The sequence below is a fragment of the Polypterus senegalus genome, chromosome 3 (genome assembly GCF_016835505.1).
Source record: "Polypterus senegalus isolate Bchr_013 chromosome 3, ASM1683550v1, whole genome shotgun sequence".
Taxonomy (NCBI): domain Eukaryota; kingdom Metazoa; phylum Chordata; class Cladistia; order Polypteriformes; family Polypteridae; genus Polypterus; species Polypterus senegalus.
The window spans coordinates 120477817-120496614 of NC_053156.1; positions in this window are offsets into that span (position 1 = coordinate 120477817).

Consider the following 18798-nt stretch of genomic DNA (forward strand, 5'->3'; position numbering starts at 1 on the left):
AAAATGTACAATGAGAACAAAAATTACCTCCTACTGAACTCTTGAAAAGCTTTCTATAGCTGAAGGCATGGCACACAACAATGAAATGATTCTCCCTTTTTGAAATGAGTACGGAGGACATCTCACGGAGAGCATAAAAAGAATTTTTATCATCAAGTCCATTTCAAATATAATACATTTTAGTTTTCTTTTTCTTTTATTTGCATTTTCCTGTCTGGTGTTGCTCTGCTGGGTATTGTTTAAAATCTTAGTAGGACATAAAAAAAAAGTCATTAAACTTTTTGAATATATGTGTTTTTTTAATTTCACTGTGGTATGTCTGTTGTTTCCCACATAAAGGACAATACCTTATAATGATTTTAAGGTTGTTATTTCAATGCCCATTTACACAATGAGTACATATGCCACTTTATATTAATACTTTCACTCAACCCTCTGTATCTTCTTCTTTGTAATGGATTTTAATGCTGTACCTTTAATACAGCGAAACAATCCAGTAATTTTCCATTTTTAGGCTCTCACCTATTTGCTTAAATAAATCCAGGTGATGAGTTTTTTTTTGGCCAAGCCCTATACACACTCACCAGCTAATTTATTAGGTACACTCTTCATATACGTGGTTGGAACCCTTTTTGCCTTCAGAACTGCTGTAATTCTTAGTGGCATAGATTCAGCAAGGTGCTAAAAACATTCCTCATTGATTTTGGTCCATATTGACATGATTGCATCACGCATTTGCTGCTAATATGTCGGCTCTACATCCATGATGCGACTCTCCCGTTCCATCACATCTCAATGGTGCACTATTGGTTTGAGATCTGGTTGCTGTAGAGGCCATTTGAGTACAGTGAACTCAATGTCATGTTCAGAAAAACAATCTGAGATGATTGGAGCTTTGTGACGTGGTGCATTATCCTTGGAAGTAGCCATCAGAAGATGGGTACATTGTGGTCATAAAGGGATGTACATGGTCAACAACAATACTCGGGTAGGATGTGGCATTTAAATGATGCTAAATTGGTACTAAGGGCCCAAAATGTGCCAAGAAAACATCCTGCCACATCAATACACCACCACCACCAGCCTGAACCATTGATATAAGGAAGGACTGATCCATGCTTTGCTTTCATTTTATTGATGTCAAATTCTGACTCTATCATCTCAATATGATAGCAGAATTTGAGATTTATCACACCAGGCAATGTTTTTCCAATCTTCTATTGTCCAGTCTTGGTGATCCTGTGTGAATTGTAGCCTCAGTTACCTTTTCTTAGTTGACAGGAGTGGCACCCAGTGTGGTCTCCTACTGCTATTGGCCATCTGCTTCAAGGTTTGACGTGTTGTGCATTCAGAGATGCTCTTCTGCATATCTCGGTTGTAACAAGTGGTTATTTCAGTTACTGTTGTCTTTCTGTCAGCTTGAACCAGTCTCCTCTGACGTCTAGCATTAACAAGACATTTTTTCCCAGAAAACTGCCACTCTCTTTTTCAGACCTTTCTGTGTAAATTCTAGAGAAGGATGTATGTGAAAATGAGCAGTTTCTGAAATACTCAGACCAGCCTGTCTGGCACCAACACTCATGCCACGTCCAAAAACCCAACTCCCAGAAAGGGGAACTTAAAGTGTTATTAAATCATGTTGTCTTAGCTTCTTCAGAAGCCCCTATGGTCACAAAATATAAATCTGGAATGCTTTTTAATAAAATAATAGTATGTCACACTCAGAAAATTATTAAAAGTGTATGATAAAGAGCTACCCACTTTTCAGTTTTTTTTAATAATGTTTAATTGTAGTCCATTTAATGTTCCTAGACACGCGTGCGTCGCTAGAGCACAGTGTGGTATAGCGGGTCCACAGCTCTCAGCAAAGGCCAGCTTTAAATAAATAATAACCATGCTCGCGGCTTAGTGAGGGGGCGTGGTAGTTGTGTTGCTGAAGCAGTTCTCAGGGCGATTTGCGATTTTTCTCACCCAGTGCACAGGTGAGAGACTGCCCACATCCGTGATTGTTCCTGGGGCTGCTAATTTGCCGCAGCTGCTATGCCCTCTCGATATGTAGAACCGCAAGTCAGCTAGGAAGGAAAAAAGGAAAAATAAAGAAAAAAGTGAAAGAAAGACGGAGGTTGCGGGAGAAAGCAGGAAGTGGAAAGAGAAAGCCGGTGTGGGAGAGTGAACGAGCGAGAGCAGGCTCGAGTACAGCTGGACTGTGGGCCCTAGCGAGGTGTTTATCTAACACCTAGGGCAGTTAATGGTGGTCGCTCCCGCTGAGCATTTTGAGAGGAGCGGGAGTGACTAGCAAGAGGAGTGACTCGACGTGGAAGACAGCGGGAGTCGGGAGACTTGGGAGAACAATCTCCAGTGTGAGAGTCCCTGCCGTTGGAGAGAAGCTAAGTCTCTGGTCTGGGTTGAGTGCATGACTGAAGCCAGGGATCGGGAGGCCTCCAGACCTGTGCGAATGAGAGAAAGAAGATCAGCTGCAGGTAGAGTGGCTCCCCCTGTTGCAAAGCCTGGATAGGGAGAAGGAGGGGAGTCACTAGATAGACGAACACACCGGCTCTGTAAATGTTTTAAAGGACTGCTTCCAGTGTTGTTTTTAACCTCGTTTTTAAGGATTGTTTTTCTATATTTTAACCTCCACGTGTTTCACTCGGTTTTTTTTATTGGATTATTTATTGAAGACTGTTTTTAAGACTCTAAACTTGATTTAATTTGAACACCTTGTTTTGTTGTATTTTTGCTGTCCCCTATTCATGCCTTCTAGGAGGGGACTGTCCAGATCTGCGTCAGTAGCCAAAGCACACCGACCCGTGGAGCGATAATGAGTAAGTGGCAGAGGGAAACAATGACAAAGAATGGCGGTCACTGCTTCTCAGAGGATGGCCACAGAAGGACGAGCGCCTGGACTCCTTCCATAGCTCAAGTCTCTTGATGGAGGAGGGGAGCTGCGAGGATCGCATGACCCTCTGCAGAGTGGGCAAGGGATTGGATAGTGTGTGTGGTGTCCCCGCCACTGATTGGTTGCAGGCAGGGCTCACAAACGTCCATCCTAAGCCTCATGAGGTCCCAACTGAGCCAATGGAGAGGCTCTGCAGCTCCCAGCCGGAAAGGTAAGGACGACCGATTCACAAGTCCACCTCTGGGTGGTTCTGAGAAATTTATTGCGGCTGTATCTAGGCTGGAGGAGATCCTTCTGCCTATACAGTCGCTTGTAAAGGCATTAGGCACCTTCCGGAAGATGATTAAGCAGCTGGAGGAGAAGGCGGGCGTAACCCTGAAGGAGATCCAGAAATGGCTGCAGCGGTGCAACACTGGATTCTCCAGCTGAAGGGATGCTGCGGTGCAGGTGAGTGTTGCCTGTACTGTACATGATAAAGGAGGGCTGAGTGAAGGGGTTCCACTATTGTATCGTTCCGGTAACCAAGTAGCCATGCCTCCAACAATGGATGCCACCGTGGGGGCTGACCGTGCTGGGGGAAGTGGTAAGTCAAGAGCACATACAAGACATCGGCTGCTGAGTGCCGATTGTCAAAGCACCCAGCTCCATGAGCCAACGACAGCCTCACGCTGCTCTACAGGGGTGCAGACAGCCTGGGGTCTCTTTTTCTCCCATAGGGAGACCCAGACCGTTGAGATGCCCCAGATTAAAAGGAAGAGAAACCAGAAGAGAAAAGCCAGGGCTTCTGACAGTGAGTGAGTGTTCTCCCGTATGTCTAAAAGCTGCTAGACATACAAGAGAGGCATGGAACCTAGTTGAGGTAACGACAGTGCGGAGGTACAAATGCCATGGTTTTGATCACCTGTGGAGACGTTGTCCATATTGTAATATGGTGGGTGCCAGGGAGTGGGATCTGCACAATGTCTCTGCACCCTTTTACTGCTTTTCTATTACAGGACAAGGCCCTAGACGACAGCATGCCGGTACCCCACTGTGGAAAGGACCAGCCCTATCAGGGCGGGCCACTTCTCCCTACATGCCTCAGCTGGGGGAGGAGCAGTGTGATAGACGGCTGCACAATCTGGATGACAGAGACATGGAAGGACTGGGACACTGCCAATACCTCCCCCGGGACGCGAGAGGGCTTCCGCCCTGGGGTGCAGAGGAGCCACAATATCGCAGCCGGGATGCTCCACCCTGTTGGGGCACATGGCCACTGCCAGGGGGTGCCTGAATGTTCCAGGAAACATGGACTGCAGCACTTCCACCACAACAGGAAGTGCTGCCAAACCAGAAGACAGATACACCTGTGGTGCTTCGGGTGCTCATGAAGCACTTCCACCACACCCAGAGGTGCTGCAGGCAGTTCGTCAGGAAGCTCCTGGAGCACATTCGGGTACTTTATAAAAGGGGCTGCCTCACTCCATTCCGGGAGCCAGAATTGCGAGGTAATGTGATGGAGCTTTACGAGAGAGGAATGGAGGCGGCCTGAAGAGAAGAAAAAGGACTGTGAGTGACTTGTGAATTGTGCTGTGTGTTTGTATAGAGAAAGCACATTAAACGTGTGTGTTTTTGGACATTGCTGTCTTGGTGTCTGTTCATGGTCGAGGCCAGGTTTCAAAAGATATAAATGAGAAGGGGCCAATAGGAAAAATGTAGACTGTAATTTGGTTCAGTAATTTTTTCAGTAATAGAACAGAATTTTAAGATTTTGCCCTAAATGTTACAAATCAAACCAACATGTAAGGAAGTCATTTAAATTTCAAAAATGGAAAATAAAAAATAATATTACCTGTTTGCTCTACTTCATTAAAAAACAGAATATTCATCTTTTTATCTTTTAGTCTGAGAGATACAATACAATAGTATAATTCCGCAGTATTTGAAAGAAGTATGGATTAGGTTGATTGATGACTTTAAATTGGCCCAGCATGAGTGTGCCTTGTGATTGACTAGTGTACCACCCCGGCTTGCTCTGCACCACATTTCAGATTTTTTTTTTGTCTTTGTACTTATATTGGTTTGTTTTTATATATTTTTTCACAGTTCAGTTTTTGTTTTGTTATCTTCATTACTTTTCGTTAGTGTGTATGCTTATATCACGTATTTCCAGGTCATTTTTGTTATTTGTTACACTTTTGCTACACTTTTGTGGTAGTTCATAAGGCAATTGACACAATCTTATAAAAGAAAGATGGTAAGATTTGTAATTTGTCTGAAATGTAAAATAACAAAAGAAAATAAAAGTAAAGACTTTATTCTATTTCTGTCTATTATATAATACAACACTATGGTCTACGCATGTGTGTCCAGTCCATATGAGAAATCTGATTAATCAGTTTGGCTTTAGTGAGACTGATCAATTTAACTTTGATGTGATCAAAAGGCTGTGCAAGTGTGAGACACATGAGGTGGTGTAAAGGTGTAGGAGGCACACTGAGAGTCACCTTCAAAGACATGAAGTATAAAAGCGGACAGGAGTCAAGCAATGAGCATTGAAAGGACAGTGTCTAGGAGGCAGGCCTTACGGGAATACACTTGAGAGACAGAGAGAGAGAGCAACAGATTATTCTATTACCTGTCTTTGACATCTAATGTGCCTACAGGCTAGGTAGAAATAAATCCAATTTAAGAATTACAGATTCTTTGACTTTATCAAATTTTGACTTTTTTTTTTTGTTTTACCCTATTGTGGCTTAATCTTAGAGTATGTGACACTTTATGTTTTCTTGTGTTGATCTGCTTTCTATCAAGGTGGAATGGTGGCTCCTGAGGGTAAGAATCTCTGCTGGTTCAAATCCACATTACTGCCAAAAGAGATCCTACTCTGTTGGGCCCTTGAGCAAGGCATTTAACCTGAAATTGCTTCAGGGGTGCTGTATAAAGGCTTACCCTGCACTCTGACCCCAAGGGATATGTGAAAACTAAAAAATTCCTAATTCAAGAAATTGTATAAAGTGAAATAAAGAATAAAAAATATATATTTTATTTCGAAAAATCACAATCAAACTGCCAGAAGGTATATTTTTTGATAGTTAATTGATAAATACCTAAAATGGCATTCTCTTGTGGTCCCTACTTGCCTTAATGTGTAGCCTCTTTTAAATGCAATGCTTCAGATCACTTCAAAACTGTTGATGAAGAGTTTAAGAGCAATGTTCAAAATTATACTCTTGCCTGTTATACTTCATAAAAGACAAACTCACTATTAGTGTGCATGAGTGCTCTTTACTACTCTTTAAATCACTGGTAAGATACTTAGTGCACCTACTTATTTACTGGACCATTCCTAAGCGATTGAAAAGAGCAGTGTATTATGTAGATAGATAGATAGATAGATAGATAGATAGATAGATAGATAGATAGATAGATAGATAGATAGATAGATCTTTAGTAAGGGAAAATTTGACTAAGAGAAAGGATGTGTAATCAATAACAAACAGAAAGAATATTCAAGATGACAGTTTTATTGCCTTGTTAAAAGTGAAATACTGAAATTCACATTTTTACAAAAATCCAAAGTTAAACAAGCACAAGCTTATAATGGATATGCTAAAATTAAAAAAAAAAAAAAACATAACATTTTAAACTGTTTTGCCAAAGCATATCATCACAGCAACATACACCAGCCAGGAACCACTGCTGTCCATTACAGGGCCCAATGACTCACATACTGGACAGTTTATAACAACCTATTAACATGTCTTTAGGATGTGAAAAAATACAAGGAAATTAGGCAAAAACACAGGGAATCTAATCTAATCTAATCTAATCTAATCTGATTTGATGTAATCTAATCTAATCTAATCTAATCTCTGGAAGTACCTGCTAATCCCAGCAGCACTGTATTTAGTGTTGCACTTTCACAGCCATAGAGACTACATGTTCTTTAAGTGCCCACCTAACTTTTATCACATTAGTTCAATTTGTCCTTATTATAAATGATTACTCCATTAAGACCACATAATGTAGTATTACAAGGCAGTTTATAAACCAAAAATGAAAATCAAATTAAACACAATCGTTCTATCAAAACTTAAACAGCTTTACAGAATTTTCTACTCAACTGTCAGAAAACACCAACCTATTCTTGTCAGCATGAAATAACACTATAAAATTTTCATTTTCATTTCAAAATAAGATAGAAAACAGAGTTAAATAATCACATTACAACCAAGCTTAAGCATGTCTTCACAGATTTTTGAAAATATTCATTATTGTCATTATCACATTTATTAATCTATCCCCTAGGCACTGACAATTAGTATAAAGTTCCACCAGTTGATCCTTCTCCTTTGAATCAAGAGTACTCCTATGGCATACATTTACAAGAAAGTGCCAATACTGTTTTTTTGTAAAACTGATTTTGCTGGTGTAAGACTTTAGCTTACCCTCAAAGGTAAGGTCAGTGTCAACATAAAACTGCTTTTTATGCAGCAAAACCCTCAAGTTCCCTACCTAGATGCTGCAAATGAGGAAGAACATACATAGTTAGCTTGAGCAGTGTTTAGGAAATACACATCCTCTCCAAATTTAAAATCAATGTTTCACCATTTTCTGAATATCCATCCATCCATCCATTTTCTACCCCACTATATCCTAACTACAGGGTCACAGGGGTCTGCTGGAGCCAATCCCTGCCAACACAGGGCGCAAGGCAGGAAACAAACTCCGGGCAGGGCGCCAGCCCACCACAGCTTTTCTGAATATGTGAATATTTAATCATAACTGACTAAGTGTGTCATGTATTTTAACAATCAATTTGTTCTTTTAACAGGATAAGTGATCATGTCTACACTGCAGAGCATCTCGGTAACCCTCATGCTCAAATGGTACTTCTAATAGATTCCAGACAACTGGAAGTGGAAGGGAAAATCTTATCCAGAGCATGTTACCTATCAATTGAAAAAGGTACAGTATGTGCAGAGTGTGAGTTATGAAGAGGGAAAACAAATCTCTAGGCATTCGCAGAGCAATATTGTGCAAAGAAAGCCTGGCTGCCCTTAGTGCTATAGAACCAGATTAGGTTTTAGCACATATGTAAGATTTCTGATTCATTTAACATAATAGCATTTAGTGTAGCGTCAGCTATGGATGCGTTCAACCAATGCATAATTCAGCTAATACTGATTATTAAAATCTAAAAAAATGATTGCATATAGCTTGGTGAAACATATAACCTTTGAATTAGTTGTCAACCGGTCAGTGCCTTTCATCAGGAGTTGTATAGGCACACACTGCCTTCCATGGCCATTTTTCCAGTGATTCGTCTGCATGTTGTGGCTTTTACAATTCTTTGCCATTCCACTTGCTGCCAAGTATTTGAAAATATTTTGCCCACCATTCCTCTTTTCCCTACAACATTTTGAGAAAGCCTCCCTCAACTCCTAATCAGCCTTGCAAATATTTCACAGATAGAACTAATATGCATATAGATTTGCTTCCCATGGAAGCATCAATGAATTTATGCATGGCAACTAGTGCGAAGTAGTGCTTTATATGTCAAATTCTGAGATCATAGTCACACAAAGTCTAGCAAATGTTTGATATTTAGCATATTTGAAGCAGTACTCTCTAATAGATAAAAAAAGATGTCATAACTTCCTGGCAATATTGCTATGTATACGGTGTAGCAACAGAAACAGATCAAAGATGGAACACTTTCAAGCAAAACAATGAAGCTAAAAATTAATTTAATCATAATAGGTCCAGGTTAAAGAACCACAGAGGAAGGTGAATATCGGACTGTGCCTGGTGCTATGGAACAGTGTTGTAATACAGTATGTCCTGAAGCACAATCATCCCAGACATGTTTGCCATCAAGGAAGATGTTACTTTTCCCTTTAGCAATAAAAGCATCATGGTTTTTATTGTATAAAGCAAATACACAACAGCTGTAAAACAAAGCTTCTGATAGCAGTGTGTGTTGTATCGGGAATACTGCCTTCTGGCTCAGCTCCTTCTTCACCACTACTGTGCTTTGAGCTACTGTTTGTTTGAAAATGTGCTATATAAATAAATGTTGTTGTTGTTGTTGTGCTTAATACCTCGATTCATCTGTCATTCTCACCATTCCTTTTCCCTTAACTCCCGAATAAGACCCTGAGATGCTTAGGCTCCTTCATTTGACTCACCTCCCACTCAGAGGGGACAATCCACCTTTTTCCTACTGAGGAACATGGACACAGATTTGGAGGTGCTGATCCTCATGCCTGACGCTTCACACTAAACCACAAACTGTCCTAGTGAATGCTATGCTGGAGTTCACAGCTCAATGAAACCAACAGGACTGCATTGTCTGCAAAAAGTGGTGCAAAGTAAATGCCTGTAAATTGCACAGCATCTTTTAAAAATCATCTTGGTTCAACTGATCAAATCCAATGGATTTTTATTTCTATTTTTTCAACAGCAAGAACACCATATTTATATTTTTCTCAGCTTCTCTGTGTTTAAAATTATATGAATGAAATATTACCCGAAAAAAAAAACACCTTGTGTCATCTAGTGATTTTGGGATGCTGTAAGTATATTTTTAATCTAGTTTGTTTTAGCCGTTACTGATAGAAATCAGACCAACATATAAAACAAACTGCACTGCATGAGAGAAATAAGTGGAGTAGCATCATGTTACTCATGTGTTTCATATAGAAATTGGTGATCTGAACATGTTTCTAAAATCCTATACAAAACATTGTATCTTATTTTAGAATTTCATTGTAAACTATGCTGCTGGAGTGAGCCATATATGCAATCATTACTAAAGAGGATTTAAATTATGCTTTCATAACAAAATCAGATTTTTCACAAAACCTGTACCATATCAGGTCTATGCAAAAACACCCCTCTGCCGCACCATCAATGACCTCTAGTGGCAGATAAGTTATTTCTAAAGTACACTGGAATTGAGGTTAATGTAATTCCCAACTTTACAATACAGCTTCTGGAGAAGCAACAATTAGGTTAGGGCTACTACTAACATTGTTTCAAGAATATCAAGTTTGAATTTTAAACTTCTACCAATAGCCCCCTTTATGTTTCCTTAAAGTCCTGCTTTGTCACAAATTATTAGAAAATGTTTTGTAGCATGGATATAATAAGAATGTCATTTAAAGTGTCGAGTACTATAAATATCTGCATACCTGTTACGCTGTTTGACAGTTTTGAAAGGCTTTGAATGTTATGCCATCTTTTTAAGATTTTATGAATTTTACATGAAGACTGCATGCAGGGGTGGTCATCTAAAGCATCACATTTATATTTTCCAGGTGCAGGTTTGAAAATCTGAAATATTTTTAATGCCAGCCTTAATTCAGGATAAGCCACTATACTGTATATATTCACTTCTGTGTACTTTGTTATATTGTAATAGTCGTGTTTTTCTTACGAGATTGATAAAAAATAAAAAGGTAAAAGATCTTTCAAGCATATAACGCATTCTTCACTTTTAGTTCAGACAGTCAGTGTGGATCTGGTGTAAGGAGAATACTGAAGATTTATATCAGTGCTGCTCTGAATACCCTTCATGACAAAGGATGGATGGTTTAGATTCTTCTTTTTATGATGTTTACCAGAATATCAAGTTGTTAAAACTGAATTTAAAGCAAAGTGTCTACTGTCACCTACTTCTATAATATATAAAGAAATAAATCAGGAATGTGTTATATCCTTTCTCATAAATTAACTGTTTTCCTACATACCATCATAATTTAAAATGTGATCTGTGTTGTCTTATAAGAAATTTCTAGATATTCCCTGAAGAGATTCAATGTGCTATTCTGATGATATGGCTGTAAGACGATGATAACATGATACTTAAAAATGTTACTGTTTTATTTACAAAACTCTGCCTAACATTTTACTAGACAGATCAAACTTTATTTGTTCCCAGTGGGAAATTTGGCAATTTTTACTTTTATCTATTATTTATTTTACTGTTACTTTTATCATGCATTTCTAGTATATAGTACATACTTATCAGCAAAGCAACCCATGACACTTTAGGACAGCTCATGTTTAAGAAACTTGCTTTTCCACTGCTTCATAAAAAAGTAAAAATATGCAAGATAATTTAGGACATGTCAATGCTTAAGAATTTGTTTACATTATTTGAAAGTAGAAGCATTCTGGGATTGATTTAACACAATTTCAAATAATGTAGTTAACATAACTAGGACTATTACAATACACTGTAGGTCAATTAATAATTCAAATTTGCATTTTTAATGGAAAAGTCAATGGAATTGCTATTAAAATTAACAAAACCAAATTAAATGTTAATTAATTGAAATGTATGAACAGTATTCAGAATTGAACAATTACTACAGGAGCAGTACCTACTGAAATTAGATGAAAGATCAATTAAATATTATTAAACTGAAAAGTGACATTTAGAAAGAAAAAAAGTTTCCATGTTTTGGTATATTTGTTGTATGTTTTCATGATTAACTCTGTAAAAGTGTATACAGTTCTCTATCAGGCTTTGCCGGCCTTGGAGATAAGTCAAAATAAAAGAAAAAACTGCTTCCTAGCTAGCCCGTGTGAAAAGCTCTACACGTCTTACGTTTCTGTTAAGACAATGCGTGAAAATATTTTTTGGGTCACTGTAAGCTCCCCATTTCCAGGAAGATTATTTTTCAATATGTTACATGTTCTGATCAGTATATGAAATTTACAGTTTAAATAAATATTGTTTGGAAACAAACATGTAAGAGTGACAGTGTAATAATCCCAAATATGTACTTTAAAGGAGGTCACAGTTTTCAGAAAATCGACATCCGCTTCATTTATTTCTATCTAAAATTTCTTTTGTGCTCTGATGGCAGGTATTAACTGAGGTTGTCTCAACACTGATGTAGAGAGGATTGAAGCCTGAAACATTTGTATTTTTCCTATAGTATTCAGATATTTTACTTTTTTTTAATAAAAAAGAAATGTCAAACAATGAAAGAAAAAAAATGAAATGTCTAAAAAACCAGCACTGTATATATACATTAAGTAAAACTAAGTGACAGAGCTGGGCATCTCACCAAGTCAAGTGTTGAACATTCCATTAGAGACGAATGTATTTTTAAAACAAATTATACAATTTAAGTGTAAAACCTATAGACAGTAAACATTGCTATGTGATGACAAGGTGCAAAGTAAAGTACTCTCAGTATAAAGATCACTGTAAAGATGAATGCATGAAGATGTAGTAATTTAAATTAGGACCATTTGAAGGGTGCTAAAAATATTTCCAGCCTGTGTTGAAGCAAACAGGGATGGCATGAAAAAATTACACTCTTTTGAAAGACAATGGTATTCAATGGCTAACAAATCTGCACATGTTAGAACAGTATAACATGAGCTGGTGTGTGAAAACACTCTACTTTTTGACATATATTGTATATCTTCTATGCCTCATAATTTCACAGATTCCAGTGAAAAGGGCAATGTTACAGCGAGTTGCCTAGTGATAAAACACAAAAGGTAAGATATGTATACTTCCTTTACTATGGCTGAACCAAGTGTAACTTCGGTAAATTTTAACTACTATACCAAAGTCAGAACTAACATCTGCCACTGTAGATGCAAACATGAACAATATGATAAACTGAGCTTTAAACCCAAATGAAAAAAAAATCCAATATTCCAAATTGTTTGCATGTCTGTATTAAAATACCTGTATATCAAGAATGAAATTAGAAAGTGATGTACGTTTTTGACAAAATAGACGTCCAGAACTAGTGAATTATCAAAAACTTCACAATAACAACAAGTGAACATATTGAGTAACAATGCTTATTATTCTTCTAGAGGTCTGTCCATAAACACCTTTTGTTAAATTAAATAACTGGGTCAAAGGTCACAAACTTTTGAGAAAATCTGAAACAGCATAGCCAGACACAGCAGAATTTACAGGTTAGCAAATAAAAATGAACCAGGCCTTTTTGATAAGAACGACATCTACTCTAGACACTGGCAGAGGCAAGTACAATATACAAAAAACTTATTTTGTAAATTTTGGATGAGAGAATATCTGCCTGAAATGCAAGAAAGGCAAAAATGGTCTAAAAAACAGAGAAAGCTATGTATTGGTGACATTGTGCTTGCACTGGATGGTTTCTGTATTAGAGGACAGGAGATTCAAACATTCAAAGACAATACATGTCACGTAAGACAGATTTAAATAAAAACATGCACTAATGTACCTTTAACACTTGTTGGCAAATTTTGATATGGAAGAATAAAAGTCAAAGTTATAAACAAAGGATAGAAGTATTTTTTAAATTCTGACAAATGTATGTTCAAAAGGGCTCTTGTACAGGCAGTGTGGTGTAGTGTTTAAGGCTTTGGATCTAAAACCCTGAGGATGTGGGATCAAATCCTGGTACTTACACTGTGGCCATGAACAAGTCATTTCACCTGTCAGTGCTGTGTCACCCACATGTGTGCGCATACTTACTAGAACCCCCTCTATTCACCATATCACTCCCGTCTTGCAGCAGCCTCACTGGCTTCCAGTTAAGTTCCGCATTGAATTCAAAATTCTTCTGTTAACTTTTATGGCTATTCACAACCTTGCCCCTCCATATCTGTCTGACCTCCTCCATGATGCCATTCCCTCCTGCACCCTTAGATCCTCTTCCTCCATCCACTTGACTGTTCCCATCGTCCGTCTTACCTCCATGGGGAGCAGAGCATATAGTTGCTCTGCTCCCCAGCTCTGGAACTCATTACCTTCTGAGCTTAGAAACATTGATTCATTCTTACTTTTCAAATTTAAACTTAAAACTCTTGTTTAAGATTGTTTTTTCTCTTTGTCTACAATTTCTCTGGCTGATTTTAAATTTTGTATTTTTACTTTTGTTTATAATGTGTGTTTTATCTTTTGTTCAAAGTCCTTGAGTGTTTAGAAAGGTGCCTATGAATAAATAAAATGTATTATTATTATTTATAAGGAACAGTTTAAGGGTTCTGGTAATGGTAGTTTTCTACTGCTCCAGTGTTTGGCACTCTGTGATAACGTCTTTTCTTCTCCTCAATCCGCAGACCAGAAGTTTAACGGCTTTTCCATCACTTAATGTCACTTTAATATCTGTCTGCTTGGACCTGCCTGTTCCTGCTGGAAAACATCATAACCAGAAGGACCATCATCTTGGATAGTCAGAACCAGACTGCTATTTGAAAAGATGTTTTTCTTCAATGCTATTTTACTCATTTTTTTTTCTTTTTCTTTGACATTTCAATATATGGGATTTCGCCTATGGGTGCCCCAACACTCCTTGTTGTCTCTACTTTTTTATTACAGCAGCACCTGGAAAAACAAATTAAATGTAACCAATTGTGTCTCAGATGTAAGTCACCCTTTGTTAAAGACATTAGCCAAATAAGTTAGTGCAAATTATTAGTTTGGCTTTGAAATCATTTAGATCATTTATTAGAAATAATTTTAAGTTTAATTAATCATTATTATTTTTTTATCAAGACAAAACAATATATAATTTGAAATTATGAATATATTTTAATAGAACAAGCATAGTAATTGTTCAATGAAAGGAAATATGAAAGCTATTATAAAATTCTATAAGAATATTGAACAACCAGCCCTAAGATCTTTCTAGAGAATTAGGTCGTCCATTTGCCTGTACCAATTTAATGGAAAGAAAGAGTGCATGTAATACAGCCAAAACTATATGTCCAAGAGTCCATATTATAAAACTAGCTATGTTATAAGCCCATGCAGTAAAAAGCCTAGAAACTATTGAAATTGTCAGAAAAAAACTGAAATGTAGAAATGTCAGGTAAATGAAAGGAAGTACTTTGGACATCTCTCTCCTAGGAGGATTAGTTTTGCCGATGTGATCACATCGCTTGTGCATTAGCGGCAGGAGGAAAAGTAAAAGGGATACCGTTTCGCCGATGTTAGTGGCTAAGTGACTTTGTCTTTCTTCTGAGGTTTCGTTTTGCTGACATGGTCGCCTCGCTTGTTTATTAGCGCCGGGAGGAACAGTAAAAGAGATACCGTTTTACCGATGTTAGCGGCTAAGTGACTTTGTCTTTCTTCTGAGGTTTTGTTTTGCTGATGTGCTGCTTGTGTTATTAGTGGCTAAGCGAGTTTTCTGTTTCCTCTGAGATGGAGCCCTTACCCCGACTCCACCTCTCACTTCCAGGCCAGACAGACACACACACACTTCCATGTGTAGACGTTTATATATAAAATTATAATAAAATTTTTATTGATGAAAGTTAAACACTTAAGTTTTGTTTAAGTTACATTACAAAAGAATTCTCCTTTTCAAATTGCATCACTGGCAACGATTCACAGTCTCCCACTGAAGCAGGATGACCAAACCTTAACTTCTTAAGCTAATAAATTTGCATATACCATATTTAAAGAGAAGACTTTTTTTCTGAAACCAAGCAAGCTTATTTTAGAAATATATTATTGAAGACCACTGACTGCAACAAAGTCACTCCAGGTATTATAGGAACTCAAAGAAACTATGTTCCAAGACCTTTGTAAGTACAGTATGAGGTCACACCACAAGGAGGTCAAAGTATTGGTAAACTGGAAGAAGGCTAAAAGGTGGTGTAGTAGTAAAGTGTTGGGCTTTGAAATTACACTTGTACCTAAAAAGATGTTGCAGGTGCCTTCAAACTTTTGAACTTTCACCTAGTAAATGCTTTCTAAGCTTTTAAAAGTACATCATGGGAGATGTTCTTCCATTACGTATTTGTACCCTCTTTTTTACATTAATATTGCATAATATTACATAGTGAGAATATTGAAGAGGCTGTTGACTACACAACTGATTACATCAACTTCTGTATGGACATTGTAGTTCCAGTAAGAATAGTACGTTTCTTTGCTAACAACAAGCCATGGATTACAAGTGACATCAAGAGCCTTTTGAACCACAAGAAAAGGGCTTTTAAAGGCGATGAGCAGCATGAGCTCAAGCGCGTGCAGAAGGAACTCCAAGTCCAGCTCAGGGCAGCGAAGGAGCAGTACCGGAGAAAGCTGGAGCAGAAGTTGAAGAATAACAGCATGAAGGAAGTGTGGGATGGGATGAAGATCATCACTGACTGCAGCTCGAAGCGGGGTGCCACCATCGAGAGAGACGTGGAGAGAGTAAACCAAATGAACAACTTTTTTAACAGGTTTGACCACCCTAACCCACTCTCACCTCGGAGTACTGCATCCTCCAACCATCCTTCTGCTGATACCAGCATAGGTGAGACATCCCCACCCACAATTACAGCAGCACAGGTGAGCAGAGAGCTGAGGAGACTTCGTGCCAGCAAAGCAGCGGGTCCAGATGGAGTATCGCCACGACTGCTGAAGGCCTGTGCGTTGGAACTGGGGAGTCCTCTACAGCGCATCTTGAGCCTGGAACAGGGGAGAGTCCCGAGGCTTTGGAAAACATCTTGTATCACTCTAGTCCCAAAGGTATCACGTCCTAGTAAGCTGAATGACTTCCAGCCTGTTGCTCTGACGTTACATGTGATGAAGACCATGAAGCAGCTGCTGCTTCACCACCTGAGGCCACAGGTCCGCCACGCCCTTGACGCTCTGCAGTTTGCATACCAGGAGAAGGTAGGAGCGGAGAATACCATCATCTATATGCTACACCGATCCCTCTCCCACCTGGACAGATGCAGTGGTGCTGTAAGAATTATGTTTTTGGACTTCTCTAGCACCTTCAACACCATCTAACCTCTGCTCCTTAGAAACAAGCTGACTGAGATGGGAGTAGATTCACACCTGGTGGCCTGGATCGTGGACTATCTTACAGACAGACCTCAGTATGTGCGTCTTGGGAACTGCAGATCTGACATTGTGGTCAGCAACACAGGAGCGCCGCAGGGAACTGTAATTTCTCCGGTCCTGTTTAGCCTATATACATCAGACTTCCAATACAATTCGGAGTCCTGCCACATGCAAAAGTTCGCTGACGACACTGCTATTGTGGGCTGCATCAGTAGTGGGCAAGAGGAGGAGTACAGGACTTTGTTAAATGGTGTGATTCAAACCACTTACACCTGAACACCAGCAAGACCAAGGAACTGGTGGTGGATTTTAGGAGGCCCAGGCCCCTCATGGACCCCGTGATCATCAGAGGAGACTGTGTGCAGAGGGTACAGACCTATAAATACCTGAGAGTACAGCTGGATGACACATTGGACTGGTCTGCCAATACTGATGCTCTGTGTAAGAAAGGTCAGAGCCGACTATACTTCCTTAGAAGGTTGGCGTCCTTCAACATCTGCAATAAGATGCTGCAGATGTTCTACCAGGCGGTTGTGGCGAGTGCCCTCTTCTATGCAGTGGTGTGCTGGGGAAGCAGCATAAAGAAAAAGGACGTCTCACGCCTAGACAAACTTGTTAGGAAGGCAGGCTCTATTGTAGGAATAAAGCTGGACAGTTTAACATCTGTGGCAGAGCGACGGGTACTAAGCAAACTCCTGCCAATCATGAAGAATCCACTGCATCCACTAAACAGTGTCATCTCCAGGCAGAGGAGTAGCTTCAGTGACAGACTGGGGAGATCATTCCTCCCCCATACTGTGCAACTCTTCAATTCCAACTGGGAGAGTAAATGCTAACATTAACCAAAATTATTGTCTGCTTTTACATGCATTTTTATTACTCTTTAATTTAATATATATATATATTTTTGTATCAGTATACTGCTGTTGGATTATGTGAATTTCCCCTTGGGATTAATAAAGTATCTATCTATCGTTCTATCTATCTATCTAAAAGGCTGAAATAAAAGTTGGAGTTTGGCTACAATAACAACAAAATGAATGATTAGCCACTATGGTGTAATTCCCCAAATTTTCCTAATTGGACTTTTTACAATACCAAGCATATATTAACTTATGATACTGTACTACACACCCAGAGTAAGGCATAAGGCACTTTAACAAAATCAAGTTTATAGAGAGAGGGTAACACTAAAAGTCACTTCCAGTGTTACATTAATTACAGTACATTTGATATTAGTATAAGTTCTGTGTTTTATGTTTTAGTATATATTGACTTGATTTCAAAAGTGCACCCAGTTACACCATAATCTGAAATTGTTTCTTAGTATTTGCCATTTCCTATTTGCATTATTTTCAGTTTGATTAAATTACCACTTAACATTTTGGCCCTTAGTTTAAAAGCTGGATGAATACATTAATCAATTTATTAATTTAGTCTATTTACTTGTATATCCCACTCTGATTTAAAGTAGAAAAATGACTAAGAGATTAACTAATGATATTAGTCAAGCAATTTCAAAGAATGATTTTTCTTTTGTGCTGCAATGCCTATATTTCCTTAACTCAGTGGTCAGTTCAGGAGTAGTGGAACAGTGAAATTCCCTTAGAAAAGAAAAAAAAACAAGACTGCATATGAAAGCCTAGATAAGCAGCACATGAGAGAAGGAAACATGCATTCTATAATTATTACAGTGACAAGTGTGGAAAAAGAAGATAGAGATGGAGTACAGAGAAACACAATTATTACCGCAGTGGATGTTACCAAAGATGTTAACAGGTGTCAAATAAATAATAATTAAAATTTACATTCCATTGTCAATTATGGGATTGTAATTTAATTATGATATTTCAAAAAAGGGACACCACCTTTGCAATATTAATTTGTGAGTCTTAAATTAAAGTGGAAGGAAAAGTGAGCTTCATTGATTATAATATGGACACTAGCATCAAGCATCATCAGATGGTAAAGATAGCAATATTGATTTCCTGGTCAATACCTATTCTTTATTTACAGTAGAAGCCTTAAAGAACAACAACAAAAGCACCATAATTTATGGTTTCCTATCCTCATCTAAATGATTTAAAATACCAATTTATGTTGATGGGCG